Genomic DNA, 10921 nt, shown 5'->3' on the forward strand with positions numbered 1-10921 from the left:
CCCTCAGATTACATTAAACCATCAACATATGAGATGTGCTACACACACACACACACACACACACAAAATTGAACAAACACTGAACTTTTAAGGTATTGGACAAAATAATTTAGCAAAAAGACAAACCACTGCATATTAGGTAATCTGGGATTTATATGAATAATGTACACAAAAAAATGCCCGGAAAAACAATAAACTCACAGCATACATTGACTACAGTTTATTTGTTATTAATATGTGTTGATTCTCTTTTGTGGTAATATTTTGCATTGTACTGGGCTATGTTTAAACACTTTGGGTGTGTTGGGTGTCATTTTTTTGGCAAGCCTCCTTAAAACTGTCTCAAAGCTGATCTTCAGTTTGTACTCCAAGCGCACACTGCAAAAAATCACTTTCTTGCTTTGTGTTTTGTGTTGTGTTTTCAGTAGAAACTAAATAAAGATGCATTATTTGGTGAGCAAAATTACCTAAAATAAATACAAATATCAAATTTAAGTGAATTTGTGCATAAAATAAGCAAAATAAAAAATCTACCTATGGGGTAAGAAAATGCTTATTACATTTTCTTGAATGAAGTTTTTAAGAAAAAAGTTCATGTTTTTTTTAGCCCATTTGCAGATTTTTTTTGCTTGTTTTATGCACAAATTCACTAAAAACTAGACTAATCTAGAAAATGCATCTTGATTTAAGAATTTTTAAGATATTTATACTAAAAGCAAGACAAAAATACTAAGTAAAAAAGTTGTTTTTTGCAGTGCACCAATGCATTTATTTTCTATCTTGACCCAAATTGGCTCAATACACTGCAAAAAATGATTTTCAAGAAAAAAATTATTAGTTTTTTTGTCTTGTTTTAAGTAAAAATATCGAGGAGTTCTTTAATTGGGTTGCGTTTTCTTGATTAGCAAAATGACAAAAGAAAATAAGGATAGTTTTTAGACCAAAAATATTTTGTGCATAAAACAAGCAAAAAAAATCTGCCAATGGGATAAGCACATTTTTCTTGAATTTTTCTTAAATTTATAGTGTTTAAGAAAAATTGTCAAGATTTTATTGCTTACCCCATTGGCAGATTTTTTTGCTTGTTTTGTGCAAAAAATCACTTAAATTTGATATTTTTGGTCTGGAAACTAGACTTGTTTTCTTGGGTCGTTTTTCTCATAAGGATAAAGCATCTTAATTTAACAATATTTAGATATTTTTACTGAAAACAAGACAAAAATACTAAGAAAATGTTTTCTTAAAAATAATTTTTGAGGTCCAGACTTTGAGGGGACCAGTGGGGAGGGTGACCTGGATCTCCTTATGATAGCTCTATAGAGCATAATGATGACTTTGTGGGAACATCGTGGGGAGATTTGGGTCATTTTCCTCAAAGGCCCTGTCCCAAATGGCACACTTCGGACTTGTGGACCTCCTCAGAGTCCACACTTTGATGACATCATGTAGTGCAGACCTTAGGGACCCTTGACGCGAGTCCAAGAGAGCGCACCGTATTTTGGGACAGACTCAAGCGTCATGCCAGTAATAGAAATAGATGTTGTCCATCAATGTTAACTCCTCCCTTCAGTCTTCTGATTGGTCTGATTTCTCTTTCACAAGGACTTCTGGGTTGGTAAAGTGCGCGAAGCCTGCTGCAGTGCGGGCTTCACCGAAGACTGCATCAAGGGTTCAAAGGGGGCGCTAATGAGCACACTTCGAGCATAAAAATTACAGATGGGACACCCTACGGACTCGTGTACTAAGCAAGCACGTGCAATTTAAGGCCACAAGACTGAAAGTCCACATGAAGTGCGCCATTTGGGTCAGGGCCAAAGTCTGGACCTCACCCCTATTGAGCAAATTTGGGGCAAGTTGGAAAATAAACTGCACTTGTACATTCAAAGGAAAGTCTTTGGCTTGAGTTGCAGATGTCCTGCTGTCATTTTTTGATAAAGCATCTGCCAAATGCATAAATGTTACAAAAATCACTTTAGGTGGCCAAGAGCACCATGAATTAAGTAAAGGGATTGTGCACGCACTGTAAAAATGAAAAGTTGGATCAACTTAAAAAATTACTTCAATTGGTAACACCCCCAAAAAAGTGGACATATCAAATATTAAGTTAAAAGTGGATATATAGTATGACTCATTTAAGACATGCTCAGAGCAACAATCATTTTGAAATGAAATCATGTTTTGGAGGCAAATAAATGCCAACTATATTCAGATCTGTCAGGTGTTCTATCATTTCGACCACCACTGTATGGTCATATATATGATTTTTATATGGGTAGCAGTATATAGTTTAGTTTAAGATAATTTTAGATAGTAGAGTTTGATTTGTCTCCTGTTGTCAGCTGGATGAATCATATATGTGGTGATCACACTGCAGACCCACTATGAAGAAAACATCAACATCCATTTGATCGGTCGAGGATACAGTATGTTCTGTCATGTACAGTTCGTTTGTTGTGTTGCCAAAAACTATGCTTTTATAGAAAACAAACAGAGCACTGTATTTAAAAGTACTTGATCTTTTTAGGATAAGGCGAGCAGAATAAGATCTCTTCAATATCTTAGTTGTTTCCACTGGAATGCATTGAAATTGAATGAAGACACCTTTGTCCAAATCTCTGGCTTGTCAGATGTTTAGAGACCTTAGTGAGCCCACATGTGTGTCCAATAAAGTTTCACAAGAGAGATCTTAAAGGGATAGTTCACCCAAAAAAATTAAAATTCTGTCATCGTTTACTTCCCGTTACTATGTTGTTCAAAACCTGTATGAGTTTTTTTATTCTGTTGGGCACAGACTGAGATAATTTGATGTGATGGTAAGCACACAGTTAACGGACCCACTGACTTCCATAGTATTTGTTATTATTACAGAAGTCAGTGGGTACCGGAAACTGTGAAATATTATATCAGGGTATCTTCTTTTGTGTTTAATAAAATAAAGAAACTCCCAATCAAGCAAAAACAAGACTATAGACCCTTCTACACTAAGGGGGCTTGCACACCAAAGCTTTTATGCCCGTGGTCGGCGCACGTTAAAACCGGCACTCAGCTGAAAAAACAGCTGGCAATCATTGTCCTCCAGGCGTTTTCAGCTGCATTTAAAAGTTTTGGTGTGCACGCCCACTTAGGGCGTAAGATTTTTGTCCCGCCCCTCCTCCACTGTGATTTGATGGCCGTGTGAGAATTGACATTGACGAGCTGAGCTTTTCACCCAAAGTTGAATATTTTGCAACTCTCGCGCTGAGCACAGAAAAAAACGCTTATTGCCAACTTTCAGCGCGGAAAAAACGCCAGCTGCTGGCTTTTTTGAAAACACAGAGCCTCCATTGGAAACAATTAAAAACATACGCCAATTAAAACACTAAATTCAAGAAAAATTTGCTTACCCCATTGGCAGATTTTTTGCTTGTTTTGTGCACAAAATCACTTAGATTTTGTATTTTTGGTCTAAAAACTAGACTTATTTTCTTGGGTCGTTTTGCTCATCAAGAAAAAGCATCTTAGTTTAAGAATTTTTGCATGTTTTTGCTGAAAGCAAGACAAAAGTACTAGGAATTTTTTTCTTGAAGATCATTTTTTGCAGTGTGTGCACGCCCCCTAAATAATCTTGAATTTGGTTAGCTGCCATTTTTGCCTAAATAACTTGTAAAATAAGGTATACTATATTCCATCATGTAAGCAAAGTCAACAGGTGTTCAAGGTGTTTGTTTTCTTTTATTTCTTTTACATGTTCTATAAGTGTATACGCATCGTCTATTTTTGGGCTATGGTTAGACTTCTATTAGACTTTCACTGACAGCACAAATTTTGCCTTGTTCTTCCTAAAATTGCTTGCTTGGTCATACAGGTTTTAAACAATATAGGGGTGAGTAAATGATAATGATTGAAGTGATTTTCATTTTTGGGTGAATCTCTTTAATATTGTGTCATGCTGTGCCAACGCTATCTCACGAGAATTCATACATATTTAACGAGTTGGCTAATTCGTATTAATTCATACGACCACATTCGTAAGTTTTGGTACGATTTGCCTTGACCCCTGTGACGTTGGGGTTAGGGGTTCGGTTGCGTTGTTGTTCTTTTCATGAGAATCGTATGATTTTGCACGATTAACTTCGTATGAATTGATACGAATTAGCCAACTCGTAAAAAATATGTACGATTTCATGTGAGATCAAGCTGGCTGTGCTCATATTTTCCAAGATATTGACGTCAGCAATCGAAAGTCATTTAAAAGTTCAAAAACATTTCAACAAATTTTTTCATTACCAAAATGTTCAAGTTATTACAACCAGATTGTTTTTATTGCTGTATTCTCTTACTGTATTGATTTTAGAAGAAACATCTGTAACTATCATCTGTAAGTAAATCATTAAATAAATCTATTAAGTCTTAGGTCTAAATCTAAAAAAAGGTTTTTCCACCCTACCGGCAGTGGTTGAACTCAAGTCTCGGGATATGAGCGATGCCATGGAACAGGGCAATGTTAAAAATACGGAAATGCAGACTGCTCCTCGGCAAACAGCCCATCCGCCAGCTGCACTTACGGTACAGAGTTTCCAAAACCTCAGCCCCTGCCACGAACTTATCCCAGCTGTCCGACACTCCTCAAACGACTGGTTATTTCCCGGCTCCTTGTCTGTTTTCATAAATCTCAAAATCTTGAAGAAATGAAGAAATGCCATTGACAGTTCACAGCAGTCCTCCTTACACCACCAAGGAAGTCTTCACGGTTATTAACAACCCCTTTGGTTATGGGTCAAATATGGACAAACCCAACAGTTGGGTAATAAATAAACCCAAATGCTGGGTTGTTTCAACCCATGGTTGGTCAACAACAACCCAGCATTTGGGTTTATTTATTACCCAACTGTTGGGTTTGTCCATATTTGACCCAACAATATAACCCAACATATTAGTTATGTCAAAACTTAAAATAGTAGTTTGAATTGACTTGCATGCAAAACCAAGTTGTTTAAACATCATGCTGATCACTTGGTAGAGCACTCCACAAAATTCATGGATTCAATCCTGGGATCACCCATAGTGATATAGATGTATGTGAGTCACTTTGGATAAACGCATCTGCCAAAAGCGTAAATGTTACAAAAACAACATCTTTATGTGGCCAAGTGCACCATGAATTATGTAAAGGGATTGTCCACAAGACAGAATAACAATCTATATCTTTAAAATCTGGGAAAGAGCAACATATGAGCAATAATATTTTTTCTCGGGGATGATGATCACTATTGATGATTTTACTGTTTACATACGTTTATATTTAAACCCCTGTGAATCAAGAGCTCTCATGATGACTTCATGCGAGGTCACAGCAAACACCAGGGAGCCTAAACTCAAGAAGACAACACGAATCCACGGTTTGGCCTTGGTCAGAAAGTACCAAAACAGACTAGTTTTGGCTGAACCGTGTCTCGTCTAGCTGGATTCACAGCTCGACCGCAGACCTAGGTATTCTTCCAGCTCCTCGTTTCATTGGTCGGTGCACCACAGAGGCTTGGGAAAAGGCTTGGCTAAAGCATGTAATTTTCAAAAAAACTACAACCCTTGTGAACTTTGCAAGTAATGACAGACTCGGACTGAAAACACACAGATACATTTCCCATTTATTGGAAGACTCTTAAAGAAGTGGCAAACACTTTACCGCATGATGGGATTGTGGTGGTCCGAAGCAGCGTTACGCATCACGTTGCTATAACTCGGGCTTTGCATGACATGATGTATAAATGAGTGAAAAAATAAAACTGCACATGGATTAAAATTGTGTTTCTCACTATCCTTTGATTTCCGTCGGATGAATCGGTGCAAAGATCTGCATGCTTTTTCCGAATTGCTCATTGTGGCAAACTGGGTGTGGCGATGCTGTGCCTGGCAAAACCGCATTTTGTTTTCCTCTGCATCCAACACTTCCTAAATGTCCTGAAAGTAAATCTGCAGGCCTAGCCCTTAATTCTTTGCAATAAAAAATAGTCTGTATGAAACAAAGACACCACAAACCTTGGAATTTCGCTGCATGGCTTCCAAAACCAGCTTCCTAAGTTTAGGAAAACCTGATAGTTTGGCTGCAGCGAGCGCTAAATGGTTGCCTAGCCTTAAAAAAAGTACATCAAATACAAGCATTACATTGTAAAGATCACCCAAGTCTCCAAGTGCTAACCATTTACAGGTGATATGTCTTTGATGTATCAAGCAATACCAGCAACAGTTTTTCTTTGGCTTGCAATACAACATCTGTTATACAGATTGTGTCTGATTGCATTTAACTTATATGCTTATTTTAGTCCAATGAACTTTTTTTTACTATAAATGTAAATCTGAATGCTTTTGGCCGTGTGTAAATCACTCTCAAAGCTTTATGACTTCCGCACTTCTGTTACCATCAAAGCCAACATGACTGATTTATATCAATAAGCTGAACACACCTGCCTGTTCTTGTAATCCTGACAGTGTGCGTGGATACACAAGATGTGTAAGTTCACAACTATAGGAATGAAAAGGAAAGCAAATGATGAAAACAGGCACGAATAAGACCATAAACTGTGAAGATCATGTGTGTCATTATGAAAAATCGCAGGGTGGCAACTTGCATCCAGTCTGTCATTTTAGTAAAAACGTGCTGTGTGGTTAAACGCAGACCTGAGTTTGACGCAGACCTGAGAAAATCTGATGCTCTTTTGTGATAATCATGTCCATTTTAGGACTTAATGTATCTTTCTGGCACACATTCGTGGTTTAAGCAGAGCTTAGGGTCATGTCAGTGGATGCCCAATAAACTCCCACATTTAAAACGATGTGCGGTGTTTACTGAAAGTTGCTTGTTCCTGTCTGACCGCTATGAGGATACAGAAACAAACTGTCTGCTTTAGAAGTTAACAGTGCTTTAATTCATATGCTGAAAGAGGTGTCTTAATGCAACCAAATGTTTATTAATGCAAATAAATAAGGAAATGATCAAATCAACACAAATACAGAAAAGGTACAAAAAGTTTTTCTTTACAGCAGATCTTATAGGTGTTAAAGAAAATGTTTAAATAAAAATTTGACTACAAAACAATAAGGGTCAATTTTCTGAAATTAGGATTTAGGATGTAGGGATAGGACAATATTTGGCTGAAAATCTGAGGATGAAAAAAATCAAAATATTGAGAAAATTGCCTTTAAAGTTGTCCAAATGAAAGGTTGCATATTAGTAATGATAAATACATTTTTTATATATTTATGGTTGGACATTTACAAATTATGTTCATGGAACATGATCTTTATTTAATATCCTAATTACTATTATTATTATTATTTCGCATAAAAAATCTGCAATGTTGACCCATACAATGTATTGTTGGATATTGCAATAAATATACCTACACAACTTATGATGACTTAAAGGGATAGTTTCCTTTAATATTTGGTCCAGGATCACAGTTTATACAATGACAGGTTTCACAAAATATTTAAAACTTTATTTTAAAGAGCACCTATTTCATTGATGAAAAACAAAATTTATTTGTGTATTTGGTATAGTGTTTCTCAACCGGTGGTACGCGGACCCCTAGTTGTCCGTGGTGTAATTGCATAAAAAAACATAATTTTTTATTATCTTACATTATTTTTGAAGTTTAAATCTTATTTTAGAGTATAAGATTTTTTGTATTACTAAAACCAGAATTAAGGTTGAGAGTTGTAGTTGCCAAGTCATAAAAAAATATTAATTACTGAAATTGCATTCACTTATATTGCATTAATATCTTTTAAATGTGAAAATCATTGTGATTGAAATGGGGTCCATGAGGCTGTTTTCAGATATTATTGAGGTCCAATACTCCAAAAAGGTTGAGAAACACTTGAATAATACAATGTTTTATTATTATTTAACGGTTAAAAAACATTATTTTCCACATACCATACATTTTTGTAGCTCCAGATTTCAATCTCTTCCTGAAACGCACAGATGTGAAAAGCTCTGTGTCCCTGATTGGTCAGATAATCTGTGTGTTGTGATTGAACTGAATACCTCTGAGTTCAGCAGGAAATGTGACGCTCCTTACCCTGTTTGAAAGATTCGCTCATAATGCAATGCTAACAGGAGTTAACTTACAAGCTGGGAGGAATTATGATAAAGTCGGTCTTGTCTACATCACCAATCCCAGGAAGTAAACTGTTGCCTACAATCCTTGTATTTGTTGTAGTCCAAGAAAAGAGATTTACGTTGGAGATGATAACGCACATCATCGTTTACTTTGGGGTTTGTACCTTTTGCTTATCGTTAACATGTACTAACACACACTTACACACCAAAGGAAATGTAAAAATGTAAACCGGACAATAGGTGCTCTTTAAGTCTTCTAAATATATATGCATTGTATGAGGTCACTATTAAACTGCATACATAACTGAATAAGCAATGAAAAACTATTTATTCATGGGTGAAGTATTCCTTTAAAATCCCATGACATCACTGTCTTCAAGTTAACATTAGAGTTTCACATTTTCCACAAACAGTCTGGATGAGTGGGTGAACTTATAACTTAATAAATTAGACACTAAATAAAAAGTAACCCAGTCTCTTGCACACAATCTTGTTATTGAATATACAAGTTTTATTGTTGATGCTTAGATTATTTGTGGCATCGATTTCATATTGTTCAACCGCTTCTGTGATGACTGATTCAAGATACAAGTCAACCACACCCAGAGAAGTGAGAGAGATACACAAATGAGACCACAGTAAAGAGGAAACTGATATCTGACCGAACAGTAGCACTTACCTCCGGTGTCATTTTGGGATGCATGACCTTATCATATTATACAGCGGGGGAAATAAGTATTCGACACATAAGCATTTTTATCAGTAATAGGATTTCTAAGTGGGCTATTGATACAAAATTTCCACCAGATGTGGCCATCAAGCCAAATATTTGATTCAGAAATCAGAACATTTAAGTATACAAGTTGAGTCATAATAAATAAAGTGAAATGACACAGGGAATAAGTATTGAACACACTTTATTTAATACTTTGTATAAGTATACTGTATAATACTGTAAGCCACATACATGATTATGAGTGCGTTTACACATACAAACCGCTGATAACTCTCAATAGATAGTATAACACATTCTGGTTCAAATCAGGATAGCCTCCAGATTACCATAAAAAAATAACAATAATGAAATCCCAACATCGCAGTTGCAAAATCTAAAGCACAATCTAATTGTGAGATTACGAGCATCAAATGTTTAATATCACATTGATATTAATCTTTGGCATGACCTCACTCAATATTATAGATATCAAGATTATATTTCCACAGAATGTTCTTTACGTTATGTGGGATGATTTTATGTAGAAAACAAAAAAATGATTTTAGCTGTTTTTTCACAGAATTATGAAGCATAAAATGGTGCAAAAAGCTTGCATACTTGTATATCAACATGTGACAACTTTCCCTACTTGCCCCTGTTTAAATTTGTACATTTAAGTCATGTTTTGTACAGCAGATATACTCTCTCCTGTAAAACTGATCTCCAGATGTCAGTGTGGTTAAAGCTGTACTAGGTGGTTTCTCTAAGACAAGTCATCCACTTACCACATCAGACCTTCATATATAAAGCAGGTGGCTCTCTTGCAGTGTGCTGTGTGGATTCAGAGCGTTTGATTGTTTTAGCAGATGGAGAGACATTCACTCTGAAAGGGAAGTGAGCAAATGGACTTGGATGTTGATGTTAAGCACCTCATGGGAAACTCTTTTCGAAAATACAACAGTCTCCATGAAGGGTAATTCATCAAAGGTACTTAAAGGCACACCATGTTTTGTGCATTAAAATAGATTTTAACAGCAAATATATACACCTTGGCTTAAACAAGTAAAGAACCACACATCATCTTTTTGAGATTTATCGTTGATGCAGACCAAAGATTGCATAGCTTTTATTCCTGTATGGTACCATGAAAAATGTCCTTTTTATCCACTTCCATTAGTAAGGTAGTGACTGGATCGATTTTGCAAGATTGAGCTATCACTTAAACATAAACCAGATGCGGATATATTTACATGTTTGCAGAATTTCCAAAGATGAATAACAGCTTTAAAGGAATGAATAAGAAATGACTGAAAATATGTTTGTTACATGTAGTCACATAGCCTTACATGCATGAAACAATAAATCTCAGTTATCATATTATAGGTTCTTTACAAGACATTGATAAATACCAGATGCTGGGTATGTATTGACTTTAACAGTAAATGCAGTCTTTATTCATTTTCACAGTTCATATTTTCAACCCAGTTGTCCTGATGTAAGTGCTGCTGTCAACCAATGAGATAAACGACCAAATAATCCAGTTATGGCCGGTGACTGTTTATAAGTGTGCACAAACTTATGAAATGTAAATGTATGCATTGTGGATTAAAGCATATGCCAAATGCATAAATGTAACAGTAGTAAAGTATTACTGTATTTCATCATTCCTATAGCTCAGTGGTGGAGCATTGCATTTGCAGCTCAAAAGATCATGGGTTCAAACCCAGGGAACACACATACTGAAAAAATGTAAAGCTTGTAATGCCAAAGGCATAAATATAAATATATCATTAAGAAAATAGAAAAATTAGGCACTTCTGATAAAGGTTATCAGGGAAAAAAATCTGACTTTTTTCTTAGTATTTTTGTCTTGTTTTCAGTACAAATATCTAAAAATTCTTAAATTAAGTTGCATTTTCTTGATGAGCTTTAAAGGAACAGTATGTAAGAAATGTATATCAATTAATCATAAAATGACCCTGATATGTCACTAGACATTAAGAAATCATTTTCATTTCAAATACTTATATCACTGACAACAGTGGTCTGGACAGGATATTGTCATTTAAAAAGTGGAGTTGCAGCCCTCAACTGATGTTTATGTT

The sequence above is a fragment of the Misgurnus anguillicaudatus genome, chromosome 12 (assembly GCF_027580225.2).
Source record: "Misgurnus anguillicaudatus chromosome 12, ASM2758022v2, whole genome shotgun sequence".
Classification (NCBI taxonomy): Eukaryota; Metazoa; Chordata; class Actinopteri; order Cypriniformes; family Cobitidae; genus Misgurnus; species Misgurnus anguillicaudatus.